Raw genomic sequence first — 18,221 nt, 5'->3', positions numbered from 1 at the left:
CCTTTAAACCTGGGTGAGTTTTCGATCACTGTAATCCTTTTACTCAGATGAGTTAATTGCTTTTAGTTAGACATGGAGCTGCAGGAGCTTGTTAGAGTCTTTCTTTTTGGGGGTATATAGCTTCCTAATTACTAGAGAAAATTGAACCAAATCTAAGAATAGACTTTGTGTCACACATGTAGACAGTTCAGGTAGTCACATTCTGTTAAAAGTTCTATGAAAAGCAAATGACCCACAACTGCAAAAACATGAAGTTATCACTATATTTGTTTTCTAGCGATTGTGTTTTGCTCCAAAATTTATTACATGCTGCCAACCAGTAAACAAAGTTTTTATACTAGTTATCAGCTGTTGATGCTTACTGTAGTCTCTATAGAAAGCAAGATTGGAAATTATTTTGGTCCACATAAGTTTTAAAAAATCAATATTATGGAACGGTGTTCAGATCAGCCTAAAAATCTGGGAATCTTCATTATTATGGTAATGTATATAATGTTTTTGACATCAGGAAACTAGAATTATCATGAGCTCCACAGTAAGCGCTCAATAAATACTATTGATTGATTGAAAATAGAGGAAATGGAAAAGACATAGTTTTACACCCTGAAATCAAGATTAGAATAGATTTCTTGATCAGAAATATGGCTCTGAGCAAGTTCAAAGTTAACCTATTTTGCTCAGACTGTAAAGATGAGTAAAATCTAGCTTTGCAAATAAGGAGACTCTTTGATGTATAAATAACTGAACGATATGATAGAGCTAAAAAATTCAACCTTTAAAAATAGATTTAATGGTATGCTTAGTATGATTTACAATATGACTGAATTTCTAATGGATCATTATTAATAAACATATAGTCATCCTTTTTCATAAAGGTAAGTCCTTGTGAGCCAGACTCAATCGTCACCTTTTACTAATTTCAAATATTTCTTACCTCTAAGAGTGAGGTTACCTAGCATGGTTCATTAAGTTCAGAGTAATAACTCAACGTGTATTTTTCTGATTGCTTTTGTCTATAGTATAAACCAAAGGTCATCTAGTATGCAGTGTGTATATACACACTTTAGAACAGATTAGATATTAGTTCCTGATGCTTAATTATCAGCAGAAGTGAATATTTAAATATGTAGATGAAATAGGTGCCTTTTTCTTGGCAAAGTTGCTGAAACAGATAAACATAGTGCATTATAATATTTTTTAGAAAGTTCAGCAAAAAGATCACTATGTCCACTTGAACCTCCTGAAGGGAAGTTCAGAGGATGCATTTGATTGTCATTTTAGAATTATTTAGTTGCAAATATGCATGTCAGTTGGAGTGCCTGTGTTCAGCATCTTGGTGACTTTGACCTGTAAGATTCTTGAGCACTTTGAAATATAAGTTCCTTTACAATGCAAAATGCAAATGCAAAATGCAAAATTACAATGCAAATCCTGCAAATGGATACACACACAACTGAATTTGTTCATGAAATTGGAAAGAACAATCCAAGTGGATGATTGGAAAGTATTTAAATTTGGTAATCATTTGGACTGGGTTTTGTGCCCTTAAATGATGAGCTGTAAAAAGATGAGTTGAATGTTTAAAATGTTATTATGAAAGTTAGACTTTCAATATAAAACAGTATTAAATATAAATTATTCTTAAGTAAAGTCATAGATACTGGAGCATGAAAACAAAATATATTCTCTGTTATGTTCTTAGTGTACAGTTGTTTCATATGAATTATAACATTATAACATAGATTTATTTTTACCTATTATGACAATTCATTAAAACAAAAAAGGTTTCTACCAAACAAATTTAGAGTTATTTTGCATTATTATGAAACCATTTCAGTGCAGAGTATTTTAAATTTTTGTCATGCATCATAGGCAAATGTCATATTTTTGTTTGAACTGTATTACATTTTAATCAGTATTACCACAGAGTTAAAAAATATTTTTTTTTTGGCAGGGGGTGGGAGGTGGGAAGGAAGATCAGCTAGGACTCTAATATGTGTGCTTTCCAGGGGTAATAGCTAAATATGTAGCTAACAGTATTTGCTATCAAATCTCGATAGAATTCTTCAGCCTTAAAATTAGTTTGATTAAAATTATGATTGGAGTAAGGACAGTATATACCAGATTACCAATATTTTGCTCTGTTTCTCCTTAACATTGAAATAATTCACATTCATAAGGTGATTTATATCATGATGAATTTACATCCTGCTTGGCTTCATAGAAATTATTAAAAGAAATAGTGTGCTATACACTTTTGTAGAACTATTGATAAGTGAATAAGCTGGGTTTTAGCATTTTCGATTGACCTTTTAAGGTCACCTATTATCTGGGATTCTACTCCTTAACTCTCTTATTAAATAAACATTTGTATAAGGTATTGTTAACATTTTGGTGCCTTTTTTAATAAAATGTAATGTAAAGCAACAAGACCAGTCAAAGCACAAGATGAATGAAGTCAGAAAATCTGGATCTCACTCATTACTCAACTGCCATTTATGCATGAATTAAGACACAGGCCTTTAACTTTACTATGTCTCAGTGACTCCATAAGCAAAAAGGCGTTGTTAATCCTGCACTTCAGAGAAGTGTGCTTACGATTCCTGCATTGATTTTCATTATAGACTTCATTACTATCAGCAATGACTTTAATACTGGGGAAATTAAGTTACTCAGTATCATAGAATTCTTTACTTGGAAGTTAATTTTTTATATGCCATTTTCATATTATCATTTGTCACTCCAGTAAAAGTCTAGTAGAGTCTAAGTGCTCTAAGAAAGCCATTCAAAACAATTTTCCCCACCTAAATATTCTGAGCATTATTTAAGACACATCATCTTCAAGAAGGTATTTGGATCTGATTTTAAATTCCTTTTGAGAACTATTTCCTCAGGGGCTTTCTTCTGACGTTGCTATAATGAGTCTTTAACATCTCTTTTCCGAAATAGTCTGCTCTGATTAAGATTTCTCCTTGGCGTTAGTCTTCTGGTCAAGGGCAAAGTAATTTGTGCAAGTCTTTTGACTAACAGCAAATCTTATACATGACTGTAGTGTCTTGAAACTAAGGAGGAGTCACTGCACATTGCCTTATCTCCTTCATGCTCATCAATCAGTCTCTTCTATGTTTCTCTCTCTTGATTTGATTTATTATCGAAGCACCTGGTTGATCCCTGATCCCAGAGCACCGGGTTCAACTATATTTCTGGCATAAATTGTGTCAGGATATACATCCAATATAAAATTATGTGTAGTATTGAGATCTATAGATCCTGCACAAGAAATGGTATTGTTCATTTTCTTTTAGAGGTTGAGTTGTGGGTGGTTCAGTCATTAAAAAAAAAGTAAGAAATAAAAACATGGGTATCACCACATGATAAAAATGTATCCTAAATTAATGCAAATACTGTAAAGATTGATTTATCTTTTTAGGGTTCAGTTTCAGCATTTATAAACTAAGGAATCGGATTCTCATTTCTGATTCCTATATATACTACATGTATTTTATTGTAGCCATTATATTACAACACCTAATAAAAATTTTCTAAAGAGCTTTGAAGAAATGCTATTTAATCGGAGTGCTGCTCCAAAACAATACCATGAAAACAAATGATTCTTCCATGGCCACAAAACATTTTCTTCTTGATCACAGCCTCTTTCTCTAAGGAAAAAAAAAAAAGGGAGGCCCTTTGAGACCCGAGGTGCTGCTGAAGTGAGGAACTCAGGAAAAAAACATTGGTGGAGGAGGGGAACAGGGCGGGAAGTGTGAAATTCCCATGAAAGTTTCTGAGTTTCAGACAGCCTGAACCTTTCTGATACAAATTGTTACCTGGTGACTTGTTATTTATTTATTATCTGTTGTCTGAGTTATTTCTGGGAGGTAAAATAATAATTAAATAATTATGGTATCTGTTAAGCACTTATGTGCCAGGTACTGTATAAAACTAACTTGGGTAGTGGTGAGTGGGGAAGAAGGGATATGGCCTTTGTTCTTTTTATTTCCAAATTTGAAGGTTTATTGCAGGGATTTTTCCATCAGAATCACTTTCCTGCCAGCCTTCCTTCCCTCTTTACTTCCCTTTCTCTGCTGCCTTCCCTACTCCCAGCCCCGATTTGAAACTACGGGTATCTGAAGGTGGAGGGGATAGGAGGCTGGGAACAGGGCTGCAGGGAGAAGGTAAGGCTTCAGAGACAATCCCTCAAGTAGACCTTGGGTTCATAGAGAGAGATCTAGACTGTGATCCCGTTGTTGGGTAGGATCCGTCTCTATATGTTGCCAACTTGTACTTCCCAAGTGCTTAGTACAGTGCTCTGCACACAGTAAGCACTCAATAAATACGATTGAATGAATGAATGAATCATATCTTCATCCCACAATGAGTTGCAATCATTGTTTTTACTGCCATTTACTCGCCAATGGTAACTATGTGCAAAGCTGGATGAAACCAGTCTTCTTACGATGGAATCTTAATTCTTGTAATGCATCTGCTTAACATTCAGATATATAAAAGAAAATTCCAATTTACTTCCAATCCTTTTCAGTACAGGTGTTCCCCAAGAGACTGTGAGCCCACTGTTGTGTAGGGACTGTCTCTATATGTTGCCAATTTGTACTTCCCAAGCGCTTAGTACAGTGCTCTGCACATAGTAAGCGCTCAATAAATACGATCGATGATGATGATTGATGATGTCCCAGTGCATTGTGGTTGTATCATTAATTGGGATCAACATTCTCACATAGACTTACATGCAGTTAGTTCCACTGTGTCCAACCTGATTACCTTGTAACTACCCCAGCTCTTAAACAGTGCTTGGCACATAGTAAGTGCTTTACAAATACCACAGTTATTATTATTCCAATCCTAACCCAGGTCCTACACGATGGCCGACTCCTGTTGATAAATAAATATTTCTCTGAGAGCCATTCATTTTCCTTCCATCCCTTCACCCATTCCATTCTCTTGTTCCTAGAGAGTTTTCTGTCCCTCTTGCTTCCTAAACTTGCTCCCCGCCCCCAACCAATACTCCAACATTGGTTTTTCCTTTGCTTGAACTTCGAATGCAGTAGCATTTACTGCTGTAGACAGTGTCCACAATCGGGGCCTTTGCATCACCCCTTCCCTTTTCCTTACCCTTCATAGATTATATCCACCTCCCAACCCCTAGCAGTTGTGTGTAAAACAAGCTGAGAATAGGAGAGAAAATGGGGTGGTATGATGGCATTGGCAGCCACACCTGCAGCTTCAGCTGTTGCCCCCATTCGGCCTGTCCTTGCCCTGTTCCCGTGGCTGGGGGCAGGGAAATGGCAGGGATGCACAGGGCTGCACATGAGGGCTTCACTAGGGTTAATATTTTAAAAAGGTAAAATAGTGCTGGAGCATGAGGGTGATGATAGGCAGAAGAGAAGCAGCCTGGCCTATTGGATAGAACACGGTCCTGGGAGTCAGAAGGACCTGAGTTCTAATCCCAGTCCTGTCACTTGTCTGCTGTGTGACCTTGGGCAAATCACTTCACTTCTCTGTGTCTGTTACCTCATTTGTAAAATGGGGATTAAGACTATGAGCTCCATGTGGTACATGGACTGTATCCAACCTGATTAGCTTGTATCTACCCCAGTACTTACCCCAGTGCTTCCCACATAGTAAGCACTTAATAAGTACAGTTTTTTTAAAAAAAGAGAGACAGTTTGGGATTGATGGTGATGGTAGGAAAACTTCTGGGAATGGAAGAAAGCAGGAATGTGTGAATAAGGAAGGAGAGGGCAGAGAGGGAATTAACTTACCTTTAGTGATTGAACAAAACATCCAGGGCAACACTTATGGATGCTGGTTTAAATCAGCAGATAGTGAATGCAGCATGTATTCTGAGGTTGCACTTACTCTGGGATAGCCGTACCCATAGATTTATGCAGTACATTATATATACTGTATGAAACTGGTAGGGAGGTCAGTGGAGCCTGGGAAAATATGGTCAGGAGAAGGAAAATTGTTGCCCTTAAGGAAGATGGCATGACCCTTCCTGCTGCCATGTATCTTTTCAATGGCAAGGAGATAGAATGGTTTCTGTAGCTGGCTCTACTGTTGCTACAGAAATGTACCAAGAAAGAACTGTGTCCACACCTATTACTACATACTGAATACCACCTACATCTTCTTTCTCCCAACACACAAAGCTGTTTCCTTTCCCCATGTACACACAAACCTTCCAAGACACATAGCTCCTTCCAGTGCACTTATCACTCACTCACAAACCTGCACACATATACCAGATTCTCTCTCTTTCTCTCATGCATTCATTCATTCACTCATTCATATTTATTGAACGATTACTGTGTGCAGAGCACTGTACTAAGCGCTTGGAAAGTACAAAGTGGCAACATGTAGAGACAGTCCCTACCCAACAACGGGCTCACAGTCTAGAAGAGGGAGACAGACAACAAAACAAAATAAGTAGACAGGTGTCAAAAGCATCAGAATAAATAGAATTATAGCTATATGCACATCATTAATAAGAGTAGTAAATATGTACAAGTAAAATAAAGTAATAAATATGTACAAATATATACAAATGTGGGGAGGGGAAGGGAGTAGGGCGAGGGGCTATGGAGGGGAGGAGGAGAGGAAAAAGGGGGCTCAGTCTGGGAAGGCCTCCTGGAGGAGGTGAGCTCTTAGTAGGGCTATGAAGGGAGGGAGAGAGCTAGTTTGGCGATGTGTAGAGGGAGGGCATTCCAGGCCAGGGGAAGGACAAGGGACAGGTGAGAACAAGGCACAGTGAGGAGGTTATCCGCAGAGGAGTGGAGGGTGTGGGCTGGGCTGTAGAAGGAGAGAAGGGAGGTGAGGTAGGTGGGGTGAGGTGATGGAGAGCCTTGAAGCCAAGAGTGAGGAGTTTTTGCCTGATTTGTAGGTTGTCAGGCAGCCACTGGAGATTTTTGAGGAGGGGAGTGACGTAGCCAGAGCATTTTTGTACAAAGATAATGCAGGCAGCAGAGTGAAGTATAGACCGAAGCAGGGAGAGACAGTAGGATGGGCTATCAGAAAGGTAATACAGTCAGGATAGGATGAGAGATTGAACCAGCAAGGTAGCCTTTGGATGGAGAGGAAAGGATGGATCTTGGCAATGTTGTGGAGGTGAGACCGATAGGTTTTGGTGACATATACGCTTACCACCCATGCGCATACATAATCCCATGTCTACACACACAGACTGTTCCACACCAAACTCACTATAGGTATAACACACCAACTCACAAGCATGCAACCCACACTTATCATTTATGTGTATGGAAATACACACAGACACAAAATCTCACCCCAACACATGAAGGGATACATGCTCCTCTAAAGGTATAGAGAAACAACCTACCAAATACAGATTTAAACCTCTATGCAAACACATAAACGGGAAACAGCTTGGCCTAGTGTAAAGAACACAGGGCTGCGAGTTAGGAGACACATGTTCCAATCCTGGCTCTTCCACTTGCCTTCTAAGTGACCTTGGACAAGTCACTTAACTTCTCTGTGCCTCAGTTTCCTCATCTGTAAAATGGAGACAGTGTATATGTGTGTACATAAATAATGACCAAATTAAAATTGGCAAACAAGAGACATTCCTGACATTCAGGAGAGGCTTAAGGAATTTCTTTTTGACCAAATAACAAATATGTAGTATTTTGTTCCAGTCTTTATGGCAGTTTCGACCTGTCCCTTGGTGACAAGATTAGTTCTTTTTCTTCCTAGTAATGTTAAACTAGTAAAAATTAGATTAATAAGTACCAGGCAGGGATGTGAAACCTTGGAACATTTTCTTTAGAAATAAGAAATCTTACCTTAAATGATTCTGTCTTCAGTGTTGGTGCCTTAATTAACCTCATGTCCTTTAACCTCCTCAGAAATAAGTAAGGGATAAATTTGGGGATCAAGACAAAAACGTACATAGACTTGCCACACACCGATAAGTAATTCATCAAGGAATGTTGGTAATTAGCCCTGTCTCTTTCAGTTCTTGGTGCATTTCATAAAATTATTTGATTTAAAATAAGCCCTGCTGGTTCATTATCAGAAGTTTCAAGTCTGGAACTTGGCTCCTAAACAAAAACAATATTGTGCAGTGATTGTAATGTGCTCTGATGTTGGCATTTTTCCTTTTTCAGTTTCTGAAGGACAACCTACAGTTCCCTACTAAATTAGTCACTTACTGCATTTTCTTTCACAACTTTCAACTTTTTCTGGATTTTTCTTTTATTCCTCAGAAGAAGGGAAAAAAATGAAAACCATTCCTGTTCAGGAGATTTGGCCTGTGAGGTACCTGTCAAACCGTATTGGTTCAAATTGGTTTGATGGAATCTAATTTGCTGCTTGGTCTGAGTAGCAAGACAAATTGAGATAATAGGAATTGTTTTGGTTTTTTTTTCACCCAATATTAAGCATTTTGGAAAAATTGTGACCTTTGCTGCAAGTAGCAGAAACACTTCCAAATACTGTACTGATCTTCCTAGGATTGAAGGAAATTAATATTTCAGTTTTACCGTTAATTTCCAGTAATGCCAACAGGAATTCCCCTGGCGCATTTTGAAATTACTTTAACTTTCTTTCAATTGTTTATATCTAAAGTTGTAAAGAAGTAGCTGTGTATTGTGATTCCATTTCCAGGATCAAGAAACTAAATTATAGTGAAATCATACTTAAAAGTTTTTGTGCTTCAAATGGTCACTTACACTTCTTCCCATCACTAGCAGCCTCATTTATCGTCTAAGTATTGTTAACCTTTTTTTTCACCATAGCCCTGCATGGATTTTTCCTCCCCTTTCTTCTCAGATCCTTCCACCTTTTATTTTTCCTGTCTGCACATCTGTCAAATTAATTCTGTTTACTTGAACTCCAATTCATGGCAAAAGTTTCACTGGATACTTATTATTCACAAGATCCCTCATTCTTAAAAATGATTGCATTTAAAGCATACTTATTCTACATTCATGTAGCATCAGCTCTTAGATGCATTACTACAAAGCAATTAAAAATACTTGTTTGTTCTTTTAAACCATTTTACAAATGGAGAAATAAAGCCTGAGGACATTAACTCAAAATTGTGGATCAAGTTGGTGATTGATTTGAACAGAAGTGTGGACCCATGTTAGACTGGCCATTTAAACTTTTCAGCTCAGTGACTCACATATAGGAATGATGATCTAGCCTCCAGCATTTCTGGCTCAAATGTTTATCAATTAGTTGTATTTATTAATTGCTTACTATGGGCAGAGCACTGTACTAAGCGCTTGGGAGAGTAAAATACAGCAGAATGAGCAGACACGTCCCCTGCCCATGACGGTTTTACAGTTTAGTAATGTAGCACCCAGAAAAATTGCATTGGGCCAGATCTGCCTCACTGCAGTCAGCTCACCATAAGCAGGCAAGGTTAGAGTCTCCCCCCTGCACCGCCAGCCCCTAGCATAGAGAGTTCACTTTTCTTGGGGGGATAGATGTCAGTCAGCTGGTATTTCATTAAGCAAACAGTAACAGCTAAATTCATTCATTCAGTCATATTTATTGAGCGCTTACTGTGTGCAGAGCACTGTACTAAGCGCTTGTAATACTGGCAACATGTGCATGGAAATCTGAAGCACTGTAATACTAAAGACTATGGGAAAGAGAGGGAAGAAGTGAGAGAGCCTGTTTCAGAGCCGTGAAAATCCCAGGAAAATCTGCTGACTTTTTTTTGTATTACAGTAGGAAAAAAATTTGGAGGGCACCAGGAAGCCGTCTGCCACTTAAATGAGAAAGCAAACACCTATGTGGTATAACTTCAACTTCCAGTTCACATTTCAAAATGTGTAATGAGCTGTAGTCAGAGTGCCAAACAGGAAACGGGGGGGGGGGGGGGGGGGGGGAGTACAGCTCAAGGATTGTGCCATCTACTAGTGCTGGTGTGTGTGTAAATGTTCAATGTAATTGGCCTACTAGTTGAATCAGTCAGGTCCTGCTGAATTAGTAACATTGGCATTTTCTATGGTGTGTTAAGCACTAGGCTAGATACAAAAATAGATTGGAGACAATCCCTGTCCCATTCAAGGCTCTTAGTAGTGTGACTGTGAGGAAGGGAGGTATTCTATCCCCATTTTACAGATGAGGAATCAGAATCATGGAGTTTTTTTAAGTGACTTGCCCAAGGTCACACTGCAGGCAAGCAGCAGAGCTGGAAATCAGGCCCAGGTCTCCTGAATCCCAGTCCTGTGCTATTTTCAATAGGGAACACAGCTAAAAACCAGCAAATAGGAACAGAGCAGCTCCCAGTGTCATTTGTGAAGCAAATGACAGTGAAGCAGCATGGCTCAGTGGATAGAGCATGGGCTTTGGAGTCAGAGGTCGTGGGTTCAAATCCCAACTCCCCCACATGTCTGCTGTGTGACCTTGGGCAAGTCACTTTACTTCTCTGTGCCTCAGTTCCCTCATCTGTAAAATGGGGATTAAGACTGTGAGCCCCACATGGGACAACCTCATCTCCTTGTGTTCCCCCCAGTGCTTAGAACAGTGCTTTGCACATAGTAAGCGCTTAACAAATACCAACATTATTGTTATTATTTGTTGTTAGAGACAATTTATATGAATTACTGCACTTTTAATACAAAAAGTGCCATTAGCAGTCATTGTGGTATAAGTTATTTCAAAAAGGATGCTTTTTTAATTAGGTTTTTATTTTTATTATAATTTTCTAAATTATTCAGCAGCAAGCCCACTAGGGTGCAGAGGACACAAGGACTGCTTTAGGGTTCGGGACAGGGGAAAACCCAGCCCACGCTTCCATTGCTCCAGCTTTTCCAGCCAGCAGCCTGCTCATTCCAATCCCAGCAGCAGAAGATGTGTCTGATCCGTTAGCATTGTATCTACCCCAATGTGTAGAACAGTGCTTGGCACACAGAAAGCCCTTAAGAACTACTATAATTACTACTCTCCACTCTGCAGTGGTGATTTTTAAATGCTTTGCTCCCCCAGCCTGTTTCCTGCCCCTTTCCCTTCATCTCACAACACCCTTTCACTTACACTGTAGTTTGTGTGACTTTGGGCAAGTCACTTAACTTCTCTGTGCCTCAGTTACCTCATCTGTCAAATGGGGATTAAGACTGTGAGCCCCACGTGGGACAACTTGATCACCTTGTAACCTCCCCAGTGCATAGAACAGTGCTTTGCACATAGTAAGCACTTAATAAATGCCACCATTATTATTATTATTATTATCAATCAATCATGTTTGCTCACTGTGTGGAGAAAAGTTAAGTATTTTTACTTTCATTCCTAAAGAAAACCTCACATTTTACTACTTAAAACCAATTTTTCTGACACTTGGTGCTGTGTCAAGGTAGGGTCACGTTGTCAGAAGATTGTTCTCCCATTCAACCATTGATTTAACCAAAGCACACATTCCAATAATAATAATAATAATAATAATAATTGTGGTATTTCTTAAGTGTTTAATTATGTTCCAGGCACTGTACTAAGCACTGGGATAGATATAAAATAATTGAGTTGGACACAGTCCCTGTCCACATAGGGCTCACAGTTTCCATCCCCATTTTCCAGATGAGGGAATTGAGGCACAGAGAAGTTAAATCACTGGCCCAAGGTCACAGAGCAGACAGTTCTGGCAGAATTGCTCATTGTGGGCTGGGAATGTGTCCACCAACTCTATTGTATTGTACTCTTCCAGGGCTTAGAACAGTGCTCTTCAAATAGTAAGTGCTCAGTACATACCTTTGATGATGATACCCACTGCATTGGGAGACGGGGATTGAGAGAAGTCAATTTGATGGACTCAGATAAAAGTTCCTCTCACTATCAATGATTTTGTGTATTTAATGAAGTTGGCGAAATTTTTTTTGAGTCCTCTATTTTGGAATAAATAAAGTGTCCAAGAACGAATGTGCCAACTCTAGCACTTTAGTAGGTTTTGCCCAATCTGTATTTAAGCCGAGTAATGAAGAACAGAGGCTGAAAGTATCATTTCCACTCAGCAACTTATTTTTAGAACTGTACCAAATTGTTGGGTTTTTTTCTATTTAAGTTGACCTAGGTTCACATATCTTAGTTTTATTTATTGCCAGACTCGAAGTCAATGTTCATTCATGCCAGGAAATCATTCTGTTTTCCTGACACAGAATCATGTTAAGTGAGGCAATTTTCTGATTCCTGTTTACATCAAAACCTTTGAAGTTTTCTGCTACTTTACTGAAATGGGCACTTATATAATTCAGGTCTGCTTATATTTGTTGTAGAATATTAATAGACTTATTGTTTTAGATTTTGTGAGGTGTGATACCTTAGTTTTACTCCAGAATATTTTGAAATACACTTTCCTTCAAATAAAACACTGTAGTAGGATACACTCTCCTATGAAGAAGTAATATAATTTAGATTTACCAGTCTTTAACTTCAAAAATCACATAGATTCATATATGTACACAAACAAATGTTAAATTTTGGTGTCTGGTGTAGCGTTTCCAGATTACACTCATTCTGATTTGGAAGAAGTAGATCTTTAGGAGGAAGCCCTCTATTTTTGTAGGTTTTTTTAAATTTCTGCTTTTGAAATAGTTCTTATCCTCATTGGCAGAAACAACTCATCTCTTCGGAGTCCATGGAATGCTAAAATCTATCATTTCAGCACAATCAGGCACTAGCTGGTTCATCTGACATTGAAGTGTTGTTCTGTTGAGGTTTCTGTAGTCCCAGCAATATCTTTAAAAACAAGAGCGTTGACATCAACAGAAACAAACTAATACTTTAAAAAAAATATGGCTTTTCTACCTGGAAGCTGTATTCACTGCATGCTACTGAGCAACTCTCCTCCTCTCCTTTCTTCCCATTGAAAAGAAATAATCACTTTAAGAAATTGCAAATTGAGTCTTCCTAGATGCATAAGCCTTAAAGTGCCTACGAATGAACAGAAAGCACCAAAAGTACTATAATTTATGTCATACTATTTGTTTTTTGTTCTCTTCATTAGCCTATTTCAGATGTGCCAGTCTTTGATTTTGAGCATGAGGGGATGCTGCCTTGTGACCTTAGGCAAGTCACTTAAATTATTTGGGCCTCAGTTACCTCATCTGAGAAACTGGGATTAAGACTGCAAGCCCTGTGTGGGACATGGACTGTGTCCAACCTGATTAGCTTGACCTACCTCAGCTCTTAGTACAGTGCCTGGCACATAGTAAGCGATGAACAAATACCATTAAAAAATGTTTTGTATAGAATTCATCAGTGGTGGTGATTACTGTGTGCAGGGTGCTGTATTAAGTACTTAAGAGAGTGCAGTAGATTTAATAGACACAATCCCTGCCCTTGAGGAAATTATAGTCTGGTCGGGGAGGCAGACATTGAAATAAATTATAGATGGAGAAAATGGCCAATACCATCTCCTAATGGTTACCTTCAACTGAGAAAAAGAATAGTGCAAGTTTATTGCAGCTTATGCTCAGTATTGATTTAAGTCTTATATTCCTAAAGGCCAAGTTTTTTGACATTCAAGAGGACTACAAATGCCACACATCAGGTAGGGCATGGTAGCAATTCGTCTGACAAAATGAAAAACTCAATTTTCCATTATACATGGAATACTGTCTTGTATATAGTTCATTATATGCTGAAGGATATGTTTTTAGTGAAAGGCAGCAGCCATTCAGCTAAAACTTCTGCGTGTCTTTAAGTGTACTGATTGATAAAATTTAGATAAGAGATACTAATCAGGAAAAACTTTGAATTCTCTTGGTTATCATGGTATTTCCCTTATCTCTACTCTTCTTGGTACAAGTGCTCTCAATTTCTGTTACTTCCTCTTTTCCTGTATCTCCTGGAGTCGGTTTCCCCATTGGTCTCTTTACTTTTAAGTCTTAGTTTCTTAAAACTTTCCACACCATCTTCATAATACCACACTGATTTATCCACTTTCGAAGTTCTGCAACTAATATTATTTGCTTACTACTTATAAGATTTAAATCTTTGTGATCCTTTTTCTAAGATAAATTATGAAGTGATATATGGCACTCATACTGTCAAGACTACATTGAAAAAAGCAGCATGGTCTGATGGATAGAGCATGGGTCTGGGAGTCAAAGAACCTGGGTTCTAATTCCGCCTCCACCACTTTTCTTGCTGTGTGACCATGAGCCCCATATGGGATATGGACTGTGTTCAATCAGATTAGCGTATATCTACCCCAGAGCTTAATACAGTGCCCAGCACATAGTAAGCACTTAACAAATGCCATTAAAAAAAAATTCAGACTGTTGCTGACATTTGAAAGTAACAGTTAAGTGCCACCTTGTATTTTGTGTTGGGTTTTTTTTTTTGCTGTTGTTTAGTAATGTACAAATGAGCTAAACAGACTGGATGAGTAGTAGTTCATTTTTGTACTCACGTCAGAATGTGAGGAGACACTGCTGCCCTGAGAATGAGAGAACCTGGACTTCTCACTTTTCATTATGTGATTTGGGCAAGTCCCCTAACCTCTCTGTACCTCTGCTTTCCCAGTTGCAGAATGGAGAAGTAGTGTGACCTTGTGGAAAGAGCATGGGCCTGGGAGCCAGAGGACCTAGGTTCTAATTCCGACTCTGCCATATATCTGCTATGTGACCTTGGGCAAGCAAGGCAAGCAAAACTGACCTTCTCTGGGCGTCAGTTACCTCATCCGTAAAATGAGGAGTAAAGCTATGAGCCCCATATTGGACATGGACTGTGTCCAACCTGATGATCTTATATCTACCCCAGCGCTTAGTAACAGTGCCTGGCACAAAAGAAGTTGCTTAATGAAGATGTTGGACTTACGGTCTAAGTGGGAGGCCGTAGGATGTAATCTCCGTTTCACAGATGGGGACACTGAGGAATCAGAAGTTAAGTGATTTGGCCCTGGTCACACAGCAGGCAAATGTAGAGGTGGTATTAGAACCCAGGTTTTCTGATTCCCAGGCCCGTGATCTTTCAACTAGGTCCGGCCTGTCTGACAAGTTAATAAAGGTCCAAGCTCTGATGTAGAGGTGACTTTGGAACAGTTTAATGATGGTTTTGACTTGCCTCTTTCTGTTTCCTCATACCACAACTCCCTGAATAACTCTCCACACACCCTCATCAGTAGTAAAATCAGTGATATTTTTTTCATTCATTCATTCAATCGTATTTATTGAGCGCTTACTGTGTGCAGAGCACTGTACTAAGCGCTTGGGAAGTACAAGTTGGCAACATATAGAGACGGTCCCTACCCAACAACGGGCTCACAGTCTAGAAGGGGGAAACAGACAACAAAACAAAACATGTGGACAGGTGTCAAGTCATCAGAACAAATAGAATTAAAGCTAAATGCACATCATTAACAAAATGAATAGAATAGTAAATATGTACAAGTAAAATAGAGTAATAAATCTGTACAAACATATATACAGGTGCTGTGGGGAGGGGAAGGAGGTAGGGTGGGGGCAATGGGGAGGAGGAGAGGAAGAAGGGGGCTCAGTCTGGGAAGGCCTCTTGGAGAAGGTGAGCTCTCAGTAGGGCTTTGAAGGGAGGAAGAGAGCTAGCTTGTCAAATGTGTGGAGGGAGGGCATTCCAGGCCAGGGGGAGGGCATGGGTCGGGGGTCGACGGCGGGACAGGCGAGAACGAGGTTCAGTGAGGAGGTTAGCTATAGAAGAATAGAAGGGAGGTGAGGTAGGAGGGGGCGGGGTGATGGAGAATCTTGAAGCGGAGAGTAAGTCCTTACTCTGTGCAGGGCACTGTACTGATTGGGAAAGTACAGTATAATAGGGTTGGTAGACATGATCCCTGCCCACAATGAACTTACAGTCTACAAGGGGAGACAGTAAAATAAATTACAGATAGGGGAAGTAGTAGAGTATAAGGATGTGTATGGCCTCATTACATCAATTAGAAAAGCAGCATGGCTCAGTGGAAAGAGCATGGGCTTGGGAGTCAGAGGTCATGGTTCAAATCCCGGCTCCTCCCATTGTCAGCTTTGTGACTTTGGGCAAGTCACTTAACTTCTCTGTGCCTCAGTTACCTCATCTGTAAAATGGGGATTAAGACTGTGAGCCTCATGTGGGACAACCTGATCACCTTGTATCCTCCCCAGCGCTTAGAACAGTGCTTTAGAGAAGCAGTGTGGCTCAGTGGAAAAGAGCCCGGGCTTTGGAGTCAGAGGTCATGGGTTCAAATCCCACCTCCACCACTTGTCAGCTGTGTGACTTTGGGCAAGTCACTTCACTTCTCTGGGCCTCAGTTCCCTCATCTGTTAAATGGGGATTAAGACTGTGAGCCCCCCTTGGGACAACTTCATCACCTTGTAACCTCCCCAGCACTTAGAACAGTGCTTGGCACATAGTAAGCGCTTAATAAATGCCATTATTATTATTATTATTATTATTATTATTATTATTATTATTGTAAGTGCTGTGGGGCTGGGGTGAGTATACAATTTCCAAATACATAGGCAACATAGAGGGGAAGATGGTTAGGTGAGTTTACTGAACATTCAGTTAACTCTCATCTCCTCATCTGTTCCTCTTTCCCTCACACCGACTTGGTAATTAATGCTTTAGGTCCATGTGAATAGAGGTGTAAAATTATCTGAAAAGGGGATTTGTTCTCATCTCCAAAAGCTTTGCTGTGTCTATCATGAACACATCATGATGGTTTCATTAAGCAACATTAGCTGACACTTGAAGAATTAATGACCTTTCCAAATTAGAGCTGACAAAGACTGGTGGAAGAGAAAAAGTGAAGAGGTTGATTTAAACCTCCTCTCCCAGTCACCAAATAAAATAAAAGCTGTTTTTTGAACAAATGGTTTTATTTGTTCATAAAAGAATAGTTTGTAAAAAGGTTTATTTTTATATTGCTTTCCTCATTCTTAGAATTCATAACCCTCTGAAGTACTTTATCCACTTTGTTGCTGTTAGAGAATTTAGACTTGAAAAATGTGTTTCCAGATGCTCTTTGGAAAGTTTTTTTTTTTTTGGACCAACAAAAGAACAATAACAAAGAGTAAGTTTTGGGGATACAAGTTTGGGGATTTCAAAAAAAGAGACACCTAAAGAAACAACCTTATACTGTAATACTTATCCCTATATATTATCATCTTATTTTTCCAGGGACAAGTGTTTTTCTTTTTGGATTAACCAGCCATTATAGGAACCAAGACATGGCACTTATAAATTTATTTTAATCTGATTGTTGTTTTCTGACTGATTTTATTTTTGAACATAAGTGATCTTCTGTCATATGATTAACAGAACTAGGTTAAATTACAACAATGCAGAGAATGTTTTCGTTCTGGCTCATCTTTTTGGGCTCTTAAGTATTTTGTGTAATATTTTATGACAGATTCTTCAAAAGTGTTAATTCTGTATTGCAGACTAAAAGTTAGAGGCTTGGGTTCCAGTCTTTACTTCACCATTGATTTGTTTGCAGAGAAGCAGCGTGGCTCAGTTGCAAGACCCTGGGCTTTTCATTCGTTCATTCAATCATACTTATTGAGCGCTTTCTGTGTGCAGAGCACTGTACTAAGTGCTTGGGAAGTACAAGTTGGCAACATATGGAGACGGTCCCTATCCAACAATGGGCTCACAGTCTAGAAGGGGTAGACAGACAACAAAACAAAACGTGGTCAGGTGTCAAGTCATCAGAATAAATAGAAGTAAAGCTAGATGCACATCATTGACAAAATAAATAGAATAGTAAATATGTACAAGAAGAATAAATAGAGTAAAAAATCTGTACAAACATATATACAGGTGCTTTGGGGAGGGGAAGGAGGTAGGGTGGGAGGGATGGGGGGGATGAGAGGAAAAAGGGGGCTCAGTCTGGAAAGGCCTCCTGGAGGAGGTGAGCTCTCAGTAGGGATTTGAAGGGGGGCAGAGAGCTAGCTTGGCTGATGTGTGGAGGGAGAGCATTCCAGGCCCGGGGAGGACGTGGGCCGGGGGTCGACTGTGGAATGGGTGAGAATGACGAACAGTGAGGAAGTTAGCAGCAGAGGAGCGGAGGGTGTGGGCTGGGCTGTAGAAGCAGAGAAGGGAGATGAGGTAGGAGTCAGTCTAATCCTTACTCCACCACCTGTCAGCGATGTGACACCGGGCAAGTCACATGACTTCTCTGTGTCTCAGTTCCCTCATCTGTAAAATGGCGATTAACAGTGCTTCACACATAGTAAGCACTTAATAAATGCCATTATTATTATTTGCCTTTAGCTCTGCCA

General features: G+C 39.4%; 1 protein-coding gene across 4 annotated transcripts in view; it reads left to right on the top strand.

Moving 5' to 3' along the window:
- MITF (melanocyte inducing transcription factor) overlaps window positions 1-18,221 on the top strand; it is a 277,933-nt gene that overhangs the window by 179,291 nt on the left and 80,421 nt on the right. The gene's annotated exons all lie outside the window — the stretch shown is intronic.

The sequence above is a fragment of the Tachyglossus aculeatus genome, chromosome X1 (genome assembly GCF_015852505.1).
Source record: "Tachyglossus aculeatus isolate mTacAcu1 chromosome X1, mTacAcu1.pri, whole genome shotgun sequence".
NCBI lineage: Eukaryota > Metazoa > Chordata > Mammalia > Monotremata > Tachyglossidae > Tachyglossus > Tachyglossus aculeatus.
Note: the sequence above shows the minus strand (reverse complement) of the source record. Positions and strands in the feature narration are given on the sequence as shown.